The sequence below is a fragment of the Tiliqua scincoides genome, chromosome 1 (assembly GCF_035046505.1).
Source record: "Tiliqua scincoides isolate rTilSci1 chromosome 1, rTilSci1.hap2, whole genome shotgun sequence".
Taxonomy (NCBI): domain Eukaryota; kingdom Metazoa; phylum Chordata; class Lepidosauria; order Squamata; family Scincidae; genus Tiliqua; species Tiliqua scincoides.
The window spans coordinates 166,629,060-166,651,178 of NC_089821.1; the positions used below are offsets into that span (position 1 = coordinate 166,629,060).

General features: G+C 46.8%; 1 pseudogene; it reads left to right on the forward strand.

The window, feature by feature from the left end:
* The first annotated feature begins 18,356 nt into the window (after nt 1–18,356).
* On the forward strand, nt 18,357–18,478 carry LOC136638325 (5S ribosomal RNA; annotated as a pseudogene).
* Nucleotides 18,479–22,119: the final 3,641 nt, after the last annotated feature.

Below are 22,119 nucleotides of genomic sequence, written 5' to 3' on the forward strand. Positions count from 1 at the left end.
GCGTGGCTGCCAGCAGGGAACTCTGGCTTCTCATTGGCTCTGTGGGGCGGTCCCCTAGCGAACGTACGAATTGCGGAGCAGACCTTCTCTCACTGGCTGCCGAGCCCGGGGAAAGGAACCGCGCCGCTTCTCGCTCTGGCGGCTGCGCAGAGCGTGAGAATTCTGCCTCGAGGGTTGATTTGGACAGCGGCAGCAGCAGCGAGCAAGCTCGGCAGCGCATGGACAGCGCGAGGGGAATAGCAAGCGGTGCAGTTGCCTTAGCGTGTGGTGTGCGCGCCCCAGTGAGATACAGATCCAAGGGGGAGGATGCGATGCCTACGCCTCGGCTTTGCTTCCTGCTCCACCACTACTACCACCTCTCCCTCCTTCACCTGAGTCTCTGAGCCCGGCATCCCACCCAGCGCCTGCTCCGTGAATAATGCCTTAGAATGTCAGCGCTGAAAAAGGTAAGGGGTTCAAGTGATGGGCGGCCAGTGGCCACACAGCAGAGTCCCAGGAGGAGGAGAGTGTGTGTTGAGTGCGCGCGCTTGGAGGGCTGCGTCGGCGGGGGGGGGGCAGTTGAGCGCCCATCCCGGGCCCCCCTGAGGGTCGCCTGTGAAGAGGGTCAAAGCATAAGGCGGAGTGGTGAGGGGTGGTGGGGGTCGCGCAGGACTTGGGGTTGCCTGCGAGCCTCCCTGGCCAATGCTGCAAACTCTCTCAGAGTCTTGGGGAGGGGAGGAAGAACTGGTCAGATTCCAGCTGCTCCTGCTGGGGTTGAGTCATGGGGGGGCTCGGAGCGGGGCTCGAGCACTGCTGGTGCTGCCATTGGGCTTTGAGTCCTCTCCTGCGTGTTGAGCTGGTCGCAGTCCTGGGGTGTCGGCGGGGCCACACTGGGGTTTGTGCCCCTCAGAGGGCTGGGGGTGCACCTGCTCTGACTCGGTTTCCCCCGAGAGGCTCGGGCTCCCGTCTTATCCGCACTTACCTGGGAGTAAGCCCCATTGACTACACTGGGATTTACTCCTGAGTAGACACGCGTAGGCTTGGGCTCTGGAGCCAGCAGTCGGCCCCGGGAGGGTTGCCTGGGGCTGCTGGGGCTGCGTCTGCTGCGGGTCTGGCTGCGCGGGGTGTAGCCGGTGGTGGAAGTGTGGGCGCGCAGTAGTTTCGGCGGCGGCTGCGGTTCTTTCAGTCGCGGAGGGAGAGTATGGTGCGGGGGTAGAGCCAGCGAGCCGCTGCTGAGATGAAGGCTTCTCTGGGAGTAAGCCCCATTGACTATAATGGTGCTTGCTTCTGAGTAGACGTGCGCTCGAATGTGGGTGCAGCTGCTGGGGCTGGTCCGGGCTGCGTGGGCACAACTTGTGCATGGGGGTCGGTGGGGGGGAAGGTGGCGCTCCTTGGAGAGGTGCTTCTGACAGCAGGGTGGGAAGGGAACCAGCTGCCGTGGCTGTGGGGCGGTATTCGTTGAGGGGGGCTGTTCTGCCCCTGGGGGGGGAATGAGAGGGGCTTATGCGAAGGATACACCGCGGCAGCAGTCTTTCCTGGAGGCGAATGGAATGAATGAGTGAGGGGTGCTGCCTGGCAGCCCAAGCCTGTGCATGTCTACTCAGGAGTAAGTGCCATTGTGTTCAATGGGACTTACTCCTAGGAAAGTGTGCATAGGCTTGTAGCCTGGGGGATGAAAGGATAGGGCAGGAGGGAGGCTCTGCTCCCCCAAAATGATTCCTGGGATAGGACTGTGGTCGCTGTTGGGCTGGGGGGGCACTTAGAACCCCGGGGGAGCACTGAAAGGGCCGAGGAGACATAATGGGAATGGGGGAGAGGCTGTCTTGGGGTCACCCACATAGAAATGGGCAGACACCTAGGAGTGGTTGAGTGTGGTCTCCAACGCTGGGGAATGATGACTAAGGAGGTTGAGGCAACTGGTGTGGAGGGTCTTGGGGGGGGGGGGTGACTGAAGGTGCTGAGAGGACGTGTGAAGGGAGGGGAGCGGGGTCTGTAGGTATCCAGCATCAGTTGCGGGGGGAGATAAGGGTGGTGAATGAATTGACAAGCACGTGCCTGTGGGGAGGGGGGGGTTTGATCTTTTTCCTCGTTAATCTGGGAAGACAGAGTGTCGAGGTCTGGGGTGGTGGTCTCGGCTCCCCCAGAATTAAGACCAAGATATGAGTAGGGCCGGGATGGCGAGTGTGGGTTTGCGGAGTCCTTTGCTCTTCACAACTGATGTGGATGTTCACAACTGATCTTCACAACTGATGTGGATCCGAGCACGAAACGTGCAGGCAGTGGATCCGAGGGGAGCCCGCTCACGGAGGCTGCAATCCTATCCATATTTTCCTGGGAGTAAGCCCTACTGAATTCAGTGGGACCTACTTCTAAGTAGACGCGCATAGGCTTGTGCTGCGAGGCTGTTGGGGTGAGAGGGGACGTGCGCGGTCGATGTTCCCTCTGCTGCTGCGGCTGTCCAATGCGCTCCTCCCGGAGCTGCGCGCCCAGTTGCTCGCTTTCCCCCGATACAGGCCGCCTGCGCTGAGGTTGCGGAGACGCGTGGAGAGGTTGGCCCTCGACGGGCGCCCGAGGAGGTGCAGCTCCGCGGTCGAGCAGCTCGGTGTCTGGCTGCGCATGACCTGCTTGGGAAACTGGGGACGGTGCCATTCAGTGGAGGCCACCTGAGGGTGGGGGTGGGAAGTAGAGTTGGGCTGTGCGTGTCCCCAGAGCAGGTACACGCTTTCACACACTCACACGTGCGCGTAGGTGAGTTGATGGATGAATCCGGAGGATTGATTTTTGGTGACGTGGAACAGGTTCATTTGTTCCTCGACGTGCGAAGAAGACAACCCAGTGCCTCCGCTCTTCACCCAGGGGAACACATTTGATCCCTGTTGTGCACATGCAGTGTTGGGCAAAAATGGCTTAAATCAAATTAAATGAATGATCATGGAAACTCTGTTATGAGCACTGAAAGGCTTCTTTTGCAAGAATAAAGCTGGGGGCTATCACTACTATCACCTCTTCCTCCCACCACCTCTCCTTTGCTCATCCTACCCGCGTAGAGGCTCCGGCGCCTGCTGTTCCCCTAGCGATGCCAGGGAGAGATGGGCAGGAATCCTGCGAGAGAAGGACTTTCACGGAGGGGGGTGGGGAAGACATGGGGAGGGTGCAAACTGAGGCTGCAATCCTATGCACCCTTTTCTGTGAGTGGGTCCGAACTGAATGCAGTGGGACTTACTTCTGAGTAGACCTGCCTAGCATTGCGCCCTGAGAGGGGTGGACTCTCCTTTTGGAGAGACCAAGTGAGGCACAGTGGGCAGGGGGTGCAAGGGAATGAAAGCCATTTGCCCAGGATCAGCACCCCTCCGTCCTCTTCGTGCCAAGTCATGTGGGTGCTGCTAGTTAAGGGGGAGAGCCCTCTTCCAGGGTTTGAAGTGTTTATGTGATCTCTCCACAAAAGACTGCCAGCCCAATCCTATACATGTCTACTCAGAAGCAAGCCCCATTATAATCAATATTGCTTACTCCCAGGCAGTGCTTTTTTGTTAAAAAAAAAAAAAAAAAGGAGGAGGAGGTGCAGGAACTCATAACTTGTTAATCTTTTATTTATTTATTTATTTTAAAACCATTTTTATTGGAGAAATAAAATATTTTTATGTGCTTCCCCCCCCCCCAAAGGTGAACTTACTTCTGAGTAGAAATGCATAGGATTGGGCTGTCAATCTCCACATCCCCTTCCCCCTAGCTACTTTGTCTACACACGGGGAAAAATACTGTACAGGTACACTTGTAGCTTGTAGCATGTAGTGTGGCACTACTTCGAGGAGAGGAAGCAGTGAATGGATTCCGGAAAATGGCTTACATGAGTTCCATGTAGTAAAATTATTCTAAGCAACTGTGGGAGTAAGAACAAAAAAGGAATTCTTACACGAGAGGGGTCCTTGGGTGCACATAGAAACAGCTACGTTTGCAAACAAGCGATTAAATATGGTTTAATGCAGGTATCAGAATACTCTGTGTCTTTGGGAAGGCGCTTGGCATGCAATTGTATGTTCTCTGCTGCCCTGAGCAGCTGCTGTGCATTGCTGGAGAGGAGCTGCAAATGCTGGCTGGCGGAGGGCATGCTTGTGGGGGAAGGACGAGGAGGATCTCTGGCAAGGCTGGACAGCACATTGTACACACGTAGAATCCCTTTTCACCTGCCCTTAGCATGTGAAAACGGGTGCAGATATATATCTCTGCCAGGATTAAGAGCCCAATCCTAGGTATGTCTACTCTGTAGTAAGTCTTGTTCTAGTCAATGGAGCTTACTTCCAGGAAAGTGCCTAGGATTGCAGCCTAAGAGCCCAATCCTATGTATGTCTACTCAGAAGTCCACTTTAGTGAATGGGGCTTACTGTGGATAGGATGGCAGCCTCAGGGCCCAATCCTGTGCCTGTCTACTCAGAAGTCAGTCCCATTAGAGTCAATGGGGCTTCCTCCCAGGAAAGTGTGGAGAGGACTGCAACCTCAGAGCCAAAGCCTATGGCTGTCTACTCAGAAGTCAGTCTCACTAGAGGCAGTGGGGCTCACTCCCAGGAAGGTGTGGAGAGGACTGCAGCCTCAGAGCCCTTCCTCTGCCTGTCTACTCAGGCTGCAAGGCTATGACACTTTCCCAGGAGTAAGCCCCATTGAACACAATGGAACTTACTTCTGAGTAGACATGTATAGGCATGGGCTCTCAGGCTGCAAGGCTATGTACCCTTTCCCAGGAGCAAGCCCCAATGAGCACAATGAGACTTACTTCTGAGTAGATACACCTAGGCTTGTGCTGCAGATTGGCATGGGGGCTGCACCAGCCAGCTTCCTTCCCTTTCTCCTTGGCCAAGCCAGTACCTGGGCGTTCCATGGGTGCTGCAGCCCATCTCCCTGGCTGTCTGGCTGTCCATCCTCCTCCTCCTCCTTGGTGTTGGTGCATGTCCCCCGCGCCCTCCACTGGCTTAGAAGCTGTGCGGGGAAGCAGAGCGCGGGGGGGAGGGGAAGCTGGCTGGGCTCAGGCGAGAGCTTGGGGATGGGGGCAGGAGGGGGTTGTTGTGCGGTCAAGCAGGGGCCAGGCACCCGCCCACCCTGCACCCCCCAGCACCCACCAGTGAATGCCTCTGTTTTGCTCCCCCCCCCCCCGGAATGCCTCCGAAGGGGAGGGGCCCCTGCAAAAAGGTGCCGGAACTCTGTTCCCCGTGTTCCATTAGAAAAAAAAGCCCTGCTCCCAGGTAAGTGTGGACACTTTCCTGGGAGTAAGCTATTCTGTAATGGGACTTCTTAAGGTTGGGCTCTGTGCCTCATTCAGAAAGCAGCTTCTAGCAAGGACTGCAGATTCACAGGACACCTGTGTCTGTGATTAATGGGCAAAGCAAGGGCATCAGCACCTTTTGCATGGCAGAGCAAAGTGATGAGCAAGACTCCTTCCCACTTCAGCCCCCCTCCCATTCAAGGGAAGAAGAACCCCCCAACTGCTACTTCCTTAGTTTCCACCTGGAGTTGCATGCCATGAATAATAAGCACCTGTGTAATTATATATAGGTAGGTACTTAGTTCCTGCTTTGTGGTGATCAATCACTTGCAAACAGGCCTGGCTAACTTGCTTTCCAGGTTGTGAGCCAATGGAGATCTTTCCCGCCTAAACAGAGATGGCTGCTGCTTATTCAGCCTATGCGAAAGTCAGAGCTGATACCAAGACGTCCCTGGTGCAACTAGAAGGTCATAGAGCACTTCTGACCTATAAGGCTTCACTCTGAGATGGGCGGCGGCTAGCTAGGAGTGCAGGCTAACTGTTTAATTACAGTGGTTGAGCAGCTGCAGCAGCCCAATGGTGTGGTGATTTCTGGTGATTCATAAGCAAGCATTAGCAGCTGGGGTCGTGTTATATACTGGGGTGTTTTCTATGTTTAAGTTTATAGAGTGCAAGGATTCTCAGTATTGACTTAGTGAGCAAACCACTGGTTGTATCCTAAATTTGTGTCTAGGTCAGTGATTCCCAAACTTATAACACCAGGACCCACTTTTTAGAATGAGAATCTGTCAGGACCCACCAGAAGTGATGTTGTGACTGGAAGCGACATCATCAAGCAGAAAATTTTTTAACAATCCTAGGCTGCAATCCTACCCACACCTACCCAGGAGTAAGTCCCATTTACTCTCTGTGTTAAAAGCGTATACAGAGTAGCCTGTCAAAAGTACAGATCTGTAACATTTCCCCCCAATGCAGTCACATACCATGGTAGCATCAAGTCTGATATATTAAAAATAAAATATTGAAATAAATGGGGGCCCACCTGAAATTGTGTTCCAACCCACAGTTTGAGAAACACTGGTCCAGATCAGTGATTTTTCAACCTTTTTTGTCTCATGGTACTAAATGCCTCATGTCACAAGGTACTAAAATTGTCAAGGCACACTATCATTTTGTTGACAACTGACAAGGCACACCATGCTGTTGATGGGGGGCTCACATTCCCCAATGGCCCTACTAATAAATGACTTCCCCCAAACTCCCGAGACACACCTGCAGACCATTTGCAGCACACCAGTGTGCCACAGCACAGGGGTTGAAAATGGTTGATCTAGATCAGGGTTTCTCAACCACTGGTACTCGTAGCACCAGTGGTACTTGAGGTGGTGTTTGGTGGTATGTGTGAGACCCCCACTGCCTAGCATCAAGTAACAAGCAGCGGGAGGAGGCTCATTGAGCAGAGCTCCAGTGTGTGCTTTTTACACACATTTGTCCTGAGCTCTTACAGCCCAATTCTATGTATGTCTTTCCCAAAGTAAGTCCCATTAGAGTGAGTGGGGCTTACTCCCAGGTAAGTGTGGATAGGATTGCAGTCTTACTGGTGTTTGCTGCATTGCACCTGACTTCCCTATCTGGAAGTAACTTACAGTGGTACTTCCAATAACTAGACTGTACAAAATGGTAAGGCACTATAAGGTAACTTACGGTGGTACTTCCAATAGGTAGACTTTGCAAAACGGTAAGGCAGGGGAGAAACATTGAGAAATGCTGCTCTAGATCCAGTCAGCAAAGGCAGGCAGAGCAGCAGTGCTCTCCTCTGATCTCCAGGCTACCAAGCTGAAAGGGTAGCATACCTACAATAAATGTTCATGAAAACATATGATTTTAATACCCAGCCTCTACAATTTGTGACTCACTAAACCATATGACTGCTTGGTATGAATTGTGGCATGAAAGGAGCTTGCCCCCCCCCCTCGTAGTCCTAGAGAGAAAAGGGAGCAAAAAAGACTATGATGGCCTAATGAACCATCACACCTAGCTGGTCACAAGTTGCGTAAGGCCTGCTTAGCAACAAGGGACCAGTGTGACAGCTGTATGAATAAATGATAATTCATTCATTTATGGTAGTTCTTTGCTTTTTAAAATCTTTCTGTTGTCTTTTGGGTTCCCCACAGCTATATTTATTGACTCTATACTTGGTATATACATACTTCTATATATATTGGCAACCTTCAGTCTCGAAAGACTATGGTATCGCACTCTGAAAGGTGGTTCTGGCACAGCATCTAGTGTGGCTGAAAAGGCCAATCCGGGAGTGACAATCCCTTCCACACCGGGAGCAAGTGCAGTCTGTCCCTGGTCTGTCTCCCTGGCTATGGGCCTTCCTTCTTTACCTCTTAGCCTCAGACTGTTGGCAAAGTGTCTCTTCAAACTGGGAAAGGCCATGCTGCACAGCCTGCCTCCAAGCGGGCCGCTCAGAGGCCAGGGTTTCCCACCTGTTGAGGTCCACTCCTAAGGCCTTCAGATCCCTCTTGCAGATGTCCTTGTATCGCAGCTGTGGTCTACCTGTAGGGTGCTTTCCTTGCACGAGTTCTCCATAGAGGAGATCCTTTGGGATCCGGCCATCATCCATTCTCACGACATGACCGAGCCAACGCAGGCGTCTCTGTTTCAGCAATGCATACATGCTAGGGATTCCAGCACGTTCCAGGACTGTGTTGTTAGGAACTTTGTCCTGCCAGGTGATGCCGAGGATGCATCGGAGGCAGCGCATGTGGAAAGCGTTCAGTTTCCTCTCCTGTTGTGAGCAGAGAGTCCATGACTCGCTGCAGTACAGAAGTGTACTCAGGACGCAAGCTCTGTAGACCTGGATCTTGGTATGTTCCGTCAGCTTCTTGTTGGACCAGACTCTCTTTGTGAATCTGGAAAACGTGGTAGCTGCTTTACCGACGAGTTTGTTTAGCTCGGTATCGAGAGAAAGAGTGTCGGAGATCGTTGAGCCAAGGTGCACAAAGTCATGGACAACCTCCAGTTCATGCGCAGAGATTGTAATGCAGGGAGGTGAGTCCACATCCTGAACCATGACCTGTGTTTTCTTTAAGCTGATCGTGAGTCCAAAATCTTGGCAGGCCTTACTAAAACGATCCATGAGCTGCTGGAGATCTTTGGCAGAGTGGGCAGTGACAGCTGCATCGTCGGCAAAGAGGAAGTCACACAGACATTTCAGCTGGACTTTGGACTTTGCTGTCAGTCTGGAGAGGTTGAAGAGCTTTCTGTCAGATCTGGTCCGGAGATAGATGCCTTCTGTTGCAGTTCCAAAGGCCTGCTTCAGCATGACAGCGAAGAAAATCCCAAACAAGGCTGGTGCAAGAACACAGCCCTGCTTCACGCCACTTCGGATGTCAAAGGGGTCTGATGTGGAGCCATCGAAGACAACAGTGCCCTTCATGTCCTTGTGGAAGGATCTGATGATGCTGAGGAGCCTGGGTGGACATCTGATCTTGGGGAGAATCTTGAAGAGGCCGTCCCTGCTGACCAGGTCGAAAGCCTTTGTGAGATCTATGAAGGCTATAAAGAGTGGCTGTTGTTGTTCCCTGCATTTCTCCTGCAGTTGTCTAAGGGAATTTAGTGCAACTCTTCTATACTTCTATAGGAAGACTGGTATCACACTTTTAAGACTGATGTGGATAACTGCTACCTTAGATAAAAGAAAGGAATCTGGAATGTCCAGCAAGGACATGCGGTTAGGAAAGGAAGAAACTTAGCTGTCATACTTGGAGGAAAATAGCCTCCTCTGTGATTGTGCATGCACTCCACCCACTTTTGGAGGGGTTGTATGATGCAGGGGAGCCTGAGCTCTCGCTGCCACTAGACTAGAGCTGCAGTAGAACTGCTCAGCCTCCCCTATGATCATACAACCACTCAGAAACTAAATGGAGCACATGTGGAATCACATTGCACGTGCACTCTGCCCAGTTTCTGAGTGGTTGTGAGATTGCAGGGTAGGGTGAGCTCTCATCTGCCACACCTCTAGTCTCTACCTGTATGTAGAGACCAGACCTGCAGCAGTGAGAGCTCAGCTTCCACTGTGATTGCACAGGTGCTGCAGCTTCCAGGTAGTCCCCAGAATGCCTTATGGCACTCATACCTCCTTAAGTGTCTCACCAGACATTCACTTCCCCACACATCACTGCTCTCTAGTACATTTTCACACTGTTTGTGTAAATGTTTGTTGCCAGGAACGTTATGAAATTGTGTAGATGTTCTAATTCGTCAGGTATACTGTAATGACTGACTATCAATACAGTTTTCAATTTCATACATTATTGAACATGACTTCAGAAATATTCCTCGATTTTCCCTATTATAGCTGCAGAGTTTTATTCTGTAAGAAAAAAAGAGTTAATTCATTGTTCATATCAAGTTAATTCAGAGCCAGTTTACATGGGAGACAGAGGCAATGTTTTGCACTCAGGAATTAATTGCCTGTTCACTTGAATAATCCAACATGGGAGCTGATAAGCCCTGAATCTCAGCTAAAGCAACTTGCAAGAGCTCTGATATTTTTGAACACTAGAATTCACAGAAGTAGCTGAAATCCATGAGTTACTGTCTCATGTTGGATTGCACGAGGGAATGCACATCTTTAGTGAGCGAGAATCCAAAAAAGATCACTTTAGCTACACTTAGTGTCAATATCACTGCAACAACATATAAGAACATTTTATTTAAAAGTCTCTTATTTTTATTTGTACTAAATAGTTATAGTCATAAACATGTTCCTCTGTTCCACAACTTCGGAGATAATATTTTTGTAAAAGGTTTGCAGATTTTTCTGCCTATACACTTGCATTTTGTTCATGAATCATCTTGTATTCTCTTCAAAATAATGTTATGACTCACTCACTTAAGGTATACAATGTATTGTTCAGCAGTGAACTAGCTTATAGGTAATGATTTTATGACATATAGTTATTAATTGAAGGCCTACTTCTGGGCACTACTGTATAGAGATTTGCTGACTGGAAGCTGTATTCCTGAAATAAAAAAGATTTAGAATAGATTTCTCATGCCTGCATTTTTAACTAAATACCATAAGGCTAGTTCCATCCCTAATTAAGCACATCTGTCCAGTTATTCCAATGAGAGATAGTTATGCTTGTGCTTAGATTTCTTGTGGAAACCAATGGGACTGAAACATGTCCAGCAATGCAGTTGCTTTTTTTTGTAGCTGCATCACGCTGTCTGCTCGTGTTCAACATGGTTCACTTAGACACCTGTGTAGATTTTTTTTATATATTCTGTGGCTAACCCAAGTTTCTCCCATCCTGTACCTATACCTCTGATATTTTGAATTTTACATGCAGGACTTTGTTTCCACTGAACTCAGTCTTTCAGAGGAGGAGGGAAGGGGCAGAGATCAGGCTGGGGAGGAGGGCAGTCAGAAGGGGGCAGTATTTGCAGCAGTGATGATGCTGATATTCTTCGTCCCTTCCCAGCCTGGCTTTATGGATCCACTCCGACTTGTACTAACTATATAGCTGTATATGTTATATAGCTGGCATAGGTTAGACTCATTCTGGTGGCAAGAGCTTGCCTCTGGGCAAGAGAACAAATATTCTCTTACCCAGAGGAGATCTCCAAGGCCTGAAACTCCCCCACAGGATACAGTGCATGTTCCATTGATGCAGCTGCATCACCACATGGGAAGTTAATGAGGATTGAGCAGGGAGGGTGTGTACCATAATTACTCTGTGAGATCCTTTTTCTTCTGTCCATGTACTATCAGCACAGACTGGGCTACCAAGTTGCAGAAACGACCCCGAAGAATCCGGTGATTCTGGAGAGGGGAGTGTTAAGGAATATTCACTGATTTAGCAGCGGAATTCACTTAGCAGCATACGACTTATTTTTGACAGACCTTTATTTTTCCTCCCATTTACAGACAAATTATCTTTTGACAATTGATGCTTCAGTTTGTGTGCAGTCATGTGTATTTTATGGGCAATTCATAAATAATATTTTAAATAGACTAGGTTTCAGTTTGGGCAACGTTATTAGTCTATTAGAGAAAAACTTGAATAATCATTGCAATAATTTCTTAGATTTTAAAGTGAGTAATAAAACTTCATTGTACACCAAGTTTTATGTGCCAACAATTAAAAATTTGCAGTTACAGTACATCAAGTCAAATCAATATTCTTTTACAACTCTTCTAATCTTTTTAAGCAATTCTGGCAACCAAATATGAATTGGCCTTCCTTTTACTACAGCGTGACACAGGAGGCTTTTCAAAGTGTATGAGTCAAAGGAGAGCAGCTGCTATAGTACTATTGTGTTAACAGGACAAATCTTGCTAGCTGGTATGGTGCTCCATGGTGAATTCGTTTATTTAAATAGGCTTGGTAAAACATAGGGCATAGTCTCTGTATTATTTCTGCCTTGTCAAGTAGCATGGTAGTTAAAGTTACTGTTCAAACCATTTACAGTGTATTTCTATTATGCCAGATGGGTTTGTGTGAACTCCTTCCTTTCCCTTGGCGTTATAAAGTCAGTACATATTTTTGTCCATTATAAGCAAACGCCCCTAGTAAGCATGAACAATTCATGGGTAGTATATTAGGAATATTTTGGGCCCAAAATACTTTGGGCCCAGTAGTGTTTCCCAGTTCCGCTTTCAATTGAACCTATAAACATACTGTGCAAATGTACACTGTTCCACAACAGCCACTTCAAGATGGAACAAAAACTCTCACAAATGCCAAGTCATAACTGTGAAGATATTCCACATATAGTCCCACTGATTAAAGTCATTAATAAATACACCTATTTCCCTTTTCCATTATAAAATTATGTGTAGTGCAGCACATAAGTGAGAAAAGATCTAACTAAAACTAAGCATGGGTAAATTACACGTTCCAGTCCTAGCGTTAGCTGGCCTGCAGGGAGCAGCAGCACTGACACAGCCTCTGCTGCATCTTTTTGGGCCAGTTGGGGACCATGGAGAGAGAAGTAAACAAAATTCTTACTTATCTAATCCACCTTGCCATGGTCTCCAGTGGTTCTACTCAGATCTGCTCCATCTCCTTGGCTGGCACAAGTCTGAGTGGGTCCAACGAATGTATCAAGGCTGGCCCAGGGGGGATATTGCAGCTGTCCCAGGTCATCCTTCAACATGCCTCCTGGGAGCCTTTGTCCTCCCCCTCCCTGTCCCCAGCCAACCCCTTGCGTTATCTCCTCTGGATGTTGATTGAGTGACTTGGTGGTGCATACACAGCCGCCAGCCTTTTTCGCTGGTAGCCCTGCTACATGCGTTGTCGCTCCATTCGCAGTGCTGACAGAATGGGGTTTTTCACGGATGGAACGCTTATTCTCTCAGCAAAAAGTATCCATACGTTTGGGCTGACTATCACCTTTTACAGCAAACCTGGCCAGGATCAATTTTAATGCTACATGACTCAGATGAACTTGCAACTAGAGCAGGGGTGTCAAACATAAGGCCTGGGGGCCGGATGTGGCCCGTGGAAGCTTTTTATCCGACCCTCAGGCTCTCGGCTGCTGAGCAGTGCTGAGGTATTACTGCTGTAAGGGCAGCCCACTTGGAAATTGGGCTCTCCCATATCTTGAAATATGATCAAGGTTTGTGTATTTTCTCTTCTGTCATTTGCAGCTAATGAGTTCCAATGTGAGAAAAAGTGCTTATTTTTGGTTATGACGTGTTTAATGACATCATTTGCTGCCTAATGACATCACTTCTGGCCCTCAGCATGCACCATGAATGCTGTTCGGCCCTTGCTATGAAACGAGTTTGACACCCCTGAGTTAGAGCATGTGCTATCCCCATTTGCACACCATGGATATAAATTATAAAAATTTAAGATATGAAAGTGTATTAATGATAAATTATGTATATTCGTTTAATTAGACATTATTTACAAGGGTGACACTCTGTGGTTACAGTGAAAGAGTTACTTTTTTTCTTCTGCTCTGAAGCATAAAATGTGATATATTCTTATTAGTTTCTCCTAAATGGAAAAAGATGCTATTCTGCATGGCAGGAAAAATGATTAATTAAAGTCTACAACCTTGCATGTATCCAATTACAAGAATCTTGCTTGTTTAACCCATTTTTGCCCAGTGCACAGGTGTACACATTTGGTCCCTGTTGCATATATGCGTTGGGTAGAAATGGTTTAAGTAAGGCCCAAATCCTAACCAACTTTTCCAGCACTGTCATAGCTGCGTCAATGGGGCATGTACTGCATCTTGCAGTTGGGTGGCAGTCATGGAGGCTTCCTCAAGGTAAGGAAACGTTTGTTCCTTTACCTCAGAGTTGCATTGCTCTTACTTTGTTGCTGGAAAGTTGGTTAGGATTGCACCCTAAGGTACTTATTTCTACTTGTTCAGGGCATCCCCAGACTGGGGGGATGCCTTGTCAGCCCTGACCAGCATTTGTGGTATCTTCCCTACCATAGGCAGCGGGGGCCTTCTAAGTTCAACTCAAGTGGCCCAGTGCTGTGGCGATGGAGATTCTAGATCTTAGATTTAGGCAGAGGAGAAATTGGAGGAGCATTCATACTGGGCTGCAGGTTTTAGAAGTCATGCAACTAGCTAATGATGTGGAGACCAAGGCCAAGAGCAAAGGGCTGACTGTACTTGGTCTCCTGACCTTCCTGGTGTAAGGAAGGCTAGCAATGAAGCCCAGAGAAGATACCCTCAAAGGAAGCTAGAGGAAAATCCAGGCAACTTGCTAACTGCTTCCCTACTTTGATCTCTGAAGCTGGGCTGAGCCCAGGTGCGTGTTCCTATTTCTTCTGGACTCTCCTTGGAATTCCAGGCATAGGCTGTTTCATCCAGCTACTGGCCAGACTGCAAGACAAAGCCATTGGCCTGGCATCCTCAGAGCCCAGGTATGACTTATTTAGTGAAGAGTAGGGACATGGTGTGGTTTCAGGAGCTGGTGGCTCTGCCAACATCCATAGATTTATCACAGTTTGTTAAATGGCTACCAGGACCAGCTAATGTGGAAAACTGGGCCACATTAGTGAGAGATTTATAATGCCTGCAGGCCAGAGAGCAGTAGTGGGGGTAGGTGTTACTGCGGGGGTCTGAGCTTGGTGTCCATTTTTTTGTCTCACAAAATTGACCCCAGAGAATGATGTAGTGCAGGGTTTCCCAAACTTGGGTTGCAACCCACTGTTGTGTCACGAGCCCATGTGTGGTGGGATGCAACCTGGGTCTTCCCACCTGCCCTTGCTCTAGTTTGGTTCCAAATTGGAGCCATCCTGGAAGCAGAATAACTGGGAGGGTGGGGTTGTGCCAGGCTGGTGGCCAAAACACTACTGGCCTCTGCAGGCCTCCAAATGGCCTGCAGAAACCTTGGAAAGCTATTTCCAATTTTCAGAAAACCACTTCTGGTTTGCTTCCAAAAACAGGAAGTGGCTTTTCAAGGCTTTTGCAGGTCACTCTGAGGCTTGCAAAGGCTAGTAGAGTGGGTCACTGGCCCAGTACCACCCAGAAGAGCCTTCCTGTTCTTCAATGAAGAATAGGGAATCAATGAAGCCAGCCTGATGAAGAAAATTGTTCATGAATCTAGTATTTTTGGAATCCCAAGTAGCAAATGAGTCCCGCTCCCAGCTTCAAAACACTACTATGGTAGGTGGCAATACTGAATAGACCAACAGTTTGTGGAATATTACTCCTAAGTGGAACAAGTTGGTGGGACATGGAGGATTAAGCACCAGAGAAGTGGTGGCCAGAGTAGATGGCAGCTTTTGATCCTGGTCATTTTCTATCCACAAATAGTTGAATCTGCTCAGTTTGCCCTGTTTGGCAATGAAAGCGATAAAAACACTTTAATATTGCGTCTCCTGCAGAAGAAAGGTGAGCAGGTAAGCCCAGGGAGGCTTCCCTCAAGGAAACTGAAGGAGGATCCGGGTGACTTGTCAACCTGACTGCAAGCCAGAGCCACCAACCTGGTACTTTTGATGCCTAGGCTACAACACTACTATGGATAATGTTTGAGTTTTTTGCTGCTTTACAGCCCAGTCCTATCCCAGTGGCGGTGCTGCTGTGCCAAAGGGGTATGCACTGCTTCCTGTGTTGGGGGTGCAGACACAGAGGCTGCCTTAAGGTTTGGGAACATTTGTTCCCTTACCCTGGGGCTGCATTGCGGTTGCACCGCAATGGAAAATTTGATAGGAATGGGCTGTTAGTTAATGCTGTTTGTTGTTTTTATACATGCTGGAGACTGTTTTATTGTTTAATTTAGCCGCCCTGGGTCCCGTTAGGGAGAAGGGCGGGATAAAAATAAAGTTTTATTATTATTTTATATTGTTTTTATGATGAGATTGTATATTTAAATATAAGGCAGCTAACTATATATATAAATATAGTATCTCATTGTATATATGTATATGTCTCTGTTTGCTTTGTGTGCCCATAGAGTGGGGGAAAGGCAAGGTATAAATGTATTAAATGAATATATAAATAAAATAGTATTTCTTGGAAAATGCTTATAGTAAGGGTGTTCATTTTGAAAATGGCTGTGTAACATAATATTTTCATTAAACAGGCTACTATACTTTTATGTTCTTTGCTACAAACTTCTGATCTTTTGGGATAAAAATGGAACATCATAACATTGCCTTCTGCAGAAAAAGTATAATGATGACAACAACAGCAGCATATATTTGGAGGTGATGATATTCCTGGAATCCTTTGAAAGAATTCTTACTCCTCTTCTTGTCTTGGTACTCCTAGGTATCACAAATTATGGTCCAATCCTATCCAACACAGGAGTAGTGATACTGAATGCTCACAGCTGCATCTGGTGCTGCAATTGAGCAGGCTGGAGGTCTCCTTGGAGTAAAAGACATTAGTCTCCTTACCCCAAGTAAAGCCCCAGCCAGCTCAATGAACCTTTTTGAGTCTGTGCCAGCTAAATCACAGGTACACACTTAAACCAATAAGGTGTTAGCAAGGTGACACTCCGGGGGGAGTGACACCAAGGTTGGATCCAGTGTTTGTGTTGGGGGAGGCATGAACACTATCTTGAGCCCAGATCAGTCAGGTGGATAGACCTGACCTTGTGGTTGAACTTTAGCCTCAGTGGCCAAGGTTTGTTGGGTTGGTAGACCTGGGCTCCCATTTCAACTGACTTCTGGAGTCACCTCTTCTAGGCAGGTAGACCTGGGCTCCTACCCAGGCTTGGTGGGTAGGTCTGGGTTCCCTTTCCGACTACCTTCTGAAGCTGCTTCTTCTAGGCAGGTAGACCTGGGCTCGCATCTGAACTTGGAGCCCAGATTATATCTGTTGGTTAGACCTGGGCTCCCATTCTGACTGGTGCCCGATTTTGCTCCCCATGCTTGTGGGAGCCCTTAGCTTCTGACAAATTAATTTTATTGTAGGGGGGGGGGAGTTTGACAAAAAATTATGGGCCCTGGGTGTCAAATGACATAGCTATACCACTGTTGGCATCAGTGGAGTGGCGCAGACCTCCCCACTGGCTCTGACTATTCTCAGGTGGAGCAAACATGTTTTACAACTTGTTTGTAACACCCAGCACCAGTGCTGCAAGGCAGTATTGGATCATGCTTCCCGATATGTGTATAGTTAGCCCAGCTATACCACTAGGATTAGACTGAATCCTAGGATTAGACTAAATTTTTTAGGAATCATTAGCTGCTATCACCTTGAAAAGCAGTAAGACTGTTTAAGTACTATGGCAGAGAGATCTAACTGGGATGCTGAATTACCTCTGCCAGTTTCCAGTCTCTGCCCACTTGCCTAGAAGGTTTGCCACTCACTTATTGTTGCTTGACTGAAAGGGCCAAGTCATGAACAAGGAATGAGATAAGATTTCTTAGAATCATTCTAGATAAGTACACAATATATTTTTAATCCAAAAAATGGATTTATTAACAAAGAATTAAGCTGATTACATAAACATAAAATGTTGGTTCTTCTAAATACTTGCATTAGCTCAGGGGTATCAAACAAGGCCTGCAGGCTGAATGCAGCCCCTGGAAGCCATTTATGGGCTCCCTCATATCTTGAAAATATGAACAAGATTTACAGATTTTCTCTTCTGTCACTTACAGCTAGTGATTTTCTATGTGAGAACAAAATGCTTATTTCTGGCCATCATCTGCTTAATGATGTCACTTCCAGCCCTCAGCAGGCACCATTATATCTAACTGATATAATAGGGAGGTTGTATCTTGTATGCTATAAACAAGCCATAGTAAAGAGGCAGTAGCTGACCTGTCTCATTGCAGAAGATGCAGGATAAATGCCTAGGAGCAGAGTTGCCTAATTCTAGCTGAAAGATCCTTAACTCAAGAATTTGGTAATATATTTATAGGATCTCTTCGAAAAATTTGTCTTAGTGGCATGGCCTGATTTAGGATACTGGGCAGGGGTGAAACGAAAGTCAAAACATGGTTGTAGCATGCACCTGTGCTCCTCAGGAAAGAAAATGAGTTGGGAATCTGGGTAAAATAAAGTTTAACAATGATAAAAGTGTTTCCTTTTGCCCTTTAGGAAGGCAGACAGGTTAGGTTCTTGATTCAAAAAAAATTAGACGTACAAATTACAGGGAATTCCATGTTGTATTTCTAGAGTCCATGCCAAGATGTTGTCCATTTCAGTTTAGGATATCAAATATAACTGTGTCATTTTCATGGGGGAAAAATTGTTGGTTATTTGCCTAAGATCTAGCTGGAGTTACCAAATTTGTATTAAGGCCTGCTGATGTCAGTAGAAGAGTTAAGCACCCACTGATATTTTCTCCCATTGAAATCAACTGGACTTAAAAATAACTTGATAATACCCAGAAGTTTTACATTTTGGTGTGATACCCAATGGCTGTTTTTAAAAGCCATCTTGAAAATGCTGACAATTTTAAAGGCTGGGTTATGAAGGGAAAGCTTGTTTAATTAAACTCATTCATATGGAGACAATACTAAAAATATATTAATATTTCAGGTCACGTCTGGTAAAGATTATCCTGACATTACATGGTCTAGAGCACAATCTTGAGACTTTTACTGACACTTTTTCTTGAGACTTTTTTTCCATAGTGAATTGTGGAATGAATAATCTGTGTTTTCTGTCTGGAGTAGCTTATAATGATTCTGTTACCCTGCACATGCCTGATCTTGTCTGATCTTGGAAGCTAAGCAGGGTCAGGCCTGGTTAGTACTTGGATGGGAGACCACCTGGGAATATCAGGTGCTGTAGGCTTATACCACAGTCTTTCGAGACTGAAGGTTGCCAACCACCAAAATGACTGGGGTTAAGCTAACAATGGACAGGTCTTAGCAGACAGCTAAAGGCACCACTGCCGCTGGGGGCAGCAGTGCCAAAACAGCTACTGCTGCATCCTTTGGCCCCTTGGCAGCTGTTGGAAGTCTGCTTGGGGGAAGGGGACTTTTGTAAACCCCCAAGCCCCACAATGATGCTTCTCGAGTCTGCACCAGCTGTTCTGCTGGTGCAAACTTGAAAGATTCTGTCATACCTTCTGGCCCAACATGGAGTTCAGAATCTGGTGGAGCAGATCTTCACTGGTCCTGCCCCAGTTACCCCCTGCCCCAGAACGCCTCCCCCCATCCCCAAGGTCCTCACCTCTGCTTGAAGCTCTTACCTAGCTCCAGACGGTGCCCAGTTGGCACTGTGGCTCAGCACCAACTGGCATGGGGTTGGCAATGGCACTGACTCAGTGTAGGGTGTTATGGGCATGCCTTACAGCACATCTGTGATACCCAGTGCCAGCAGTACACTTGTACCACTGGTGCTAAAGAGCTCAGGATAAGTTTGGGTTTCATTAAGATTCAAATATTTTTATTTATTCGTTTATATTGTTAGTATCTCCTTAAAACAAATGTTTCTTATATTATTTATCTATTTAGGATAATTTTCTATCACGGATAACCACAGTCACAGTGCAACTACTATAAAGCACATATAAACAACTGCATCAGGAACATCAGGACAAATTATAATCTACCCAGAAGCAAAATGCCTTTTATGAATAAGTGGGTCTCAACTGCTCTGTGAAAAGCAGCCAGTGATAGAGGCAGGCACACAATCTCCCTGTCTTTCCTTATCTATGATCCTTACATTACAATCTTACCTGCCTCCAATCTAATGAGATTGGGACAGAGAGCCGAGCTTCAGATACTGATCTCCAAATTCAGACAGTTACATATGGGAAGAAGCAGTTCTCAAGGATATCCTGCTTCTAGACTGTTTGCAGCTTTAATGGTCAAGACTAGAACTTAGAATAGAAACCAGAAATTAGTAGCCGATGATGATATCATGGCAGAATGATGTGATCCACTCTGTGGACCCCAGTTTAAAACTTTGAAGGTTGAATTTTGCATATGGATATTTTTTGACTGTTTTCAAAAAGAGCCCCATGGAATATGTTATAGTAATCTAGTCCGGCTAGAACTATTGCCCCAATCCTATCCGCACAGTATACTGGTGGATCATGAGATCTGCCAGCATACTGTGTGGGGTAGTGGAACAGCACCCACTCCAACATGCTGTGGAGAGTGCAAAGGCCAAGAGGCTGCACACCGGCAGCAGTACTGTGCAGACCAGCAGTCAATGGAGGTGGGTTGACAGTGGGAACGGTTTAGGAGAGGGGTGTCCAAACTTGTTGGCAGGAGAGCCACATCATCTCTCTCTGACACTCTGTTGGGGGCTGGTAAGAACGAATTAATTTACATTTCAAATTTGACTAAATTTACATAAATGAATATATTGGAGAGGGAACTTATATGAAGATCTCACAATAGCTCAAGACCTGTAAATGACCTTGCGTAAAGCAAACTGGCCTTTACTTCTGCTTCATAGATGTGAAACAGCAAACAGTGGAGGCAGCCCTTGGCCCGCAGCTCGTGCGAGAGGTCAAACAGTCGGCCCTCGTGTTGAGTGTAGTCATGTTGGGCCAGTGCGGGCTCCAGTAAGTCTCTGGAGGGCCAGAGGCTCATTGGAGACTGGGGGCTCCCCATGGGCTGAATTGGAAATGCCCAAGGGCTGCAAATGGCCCCCAGGCACCCCTGGCTTTGGAGAGGGTTGGGAGAGGGTATAGGCGCGGCCAGGGGTAGATCAGGGGCGGCTCTTGGCAGCAGCAACATCCACCAGGTATGGAACACCTATCCCAGGTCTGACGCCCCATTGCTGCAGAACAGATCTATGCCACCAACCAAGAGCTGATGTAGATCTGACTGGCCCATAGGGACAGTGGCAGTGACAGAGGAAAGTAAACTTTTTAAAAAACCAATTTCTGCCTAGCCCACAGGCGTACACATTTGGTCCCTGTTGTGTATATACAATGTTGGGCAGATATGGCTTAAACTTACCTCTCTTGGCTGGCCCCCTGCAGGCATGTTATGGGATATAGTGGGGACTGCACTGGCAGCCCTAAATCCTACACACGGGGGTGGGGATAGGATTGGGCTGTAAGGCATGAATGACAGAGTCCAGGTCTGGTAAAACTGGTAAAAGACATGGATAGTCATCTTTACCACTTAGATGTCCATGGAAGCTCTGGGTAGAACATATTAAGTGCATCAGAAGTGTTGGACTGAATATGTGTTTAGGCTGGGATGGAGAAGTGTACTGCAAGGTAGTGCAAGGTATTATAATGGTCTTTCAATTTCTGCAATTCCTCAGTCCCTACCCCATCATATTTATAATATTAAAATATTTGGTTTCTTTTATTCTATTTCTTTTATTCTACACCAAATATTTCCTTATTTTTTTAATGGCAGAATTGATAGTAACCATGTCCATGTGACACCAAATGAATGAAGCAGGATGAATAAAATAATTCTTTTGAGAAGAACTGTGCACATTTGAAAAGAGAATTTTCCCCTCATTAATCCAGTAGAGAAGCTTTCCCATTAGAGCAAGCTGCTAAGATTGGAACACATACTCTGTCATTTTTTGCAGTAATAACCTCTGGCAAGAGCTCTTTCTGGGCATTCAGACAGTTTCTATCTGTAGCTATCTTGACGTTAGTCATTAAGTCAGACAGTAAAACGCAATCCGGATATTTGTTTTTTTCTCTAATGCTAGGGAAGAGAATGGTTCCTGAAGAAGTTCTCCCCCCCCCCCCCCGGGAGAATTTGTATCTGTATATTCAGTTATTTGTGTTTAAAATGTTTTAACTTGTCTTAGCAGGGCTTCAGTTGTATGTGTACACGCACATGCATGTCTTAGAGTGTGTATAAACATTGAATGTTACAAAAGTCACTTTACTGAAATTAAATGATTAGTCTCTGTAAGGCCATTTAACACATCATATATATATAGTGTGTGTGTGTGAGTGTGTGTGTGTGTGTGTGTGTGTGTGAGTGAGAGAGATCGAGTGAGAGAGAGAGGTCAAGAGAGATCAAGGATATTTTTTTTCTTTCGAAGATGGGGTGGGGGAATTAAGACTATTCTTAACTCATTTTTGCCTGACCCACTGTTGTCCCTGTTGTGTATATGCAACTTTGGGCAGAGACCTCTGAGCTCTTCTTTCCCACTGCAACCTCTCTTCCTCCTGAGAAACTGCTCAGAAAGTTAGTGGAACCTCCTGGAATGGCTTCCAACACAATGCAAGATGCTGGAGTTGGAAACCCAAAGCATCCCAGTACACTCACAGATGTGTCCCGCTGAATATATAGTGTACATTCTCTGGATCCTAGCCTTTTGTGAATAACAAGGTTGCAAAGTGCACATGACAACCAGCTGAGTGTCCATGAGCATCATAAATGCTTGGACATGACTAACAATTTTTCTGATGACTACCGTTTTACAGCAGATGGTTGATTAAGCCCTATCTTAACCAATTTAAAACTTCATCATATTCAATTTAAACTCTTGTTCAT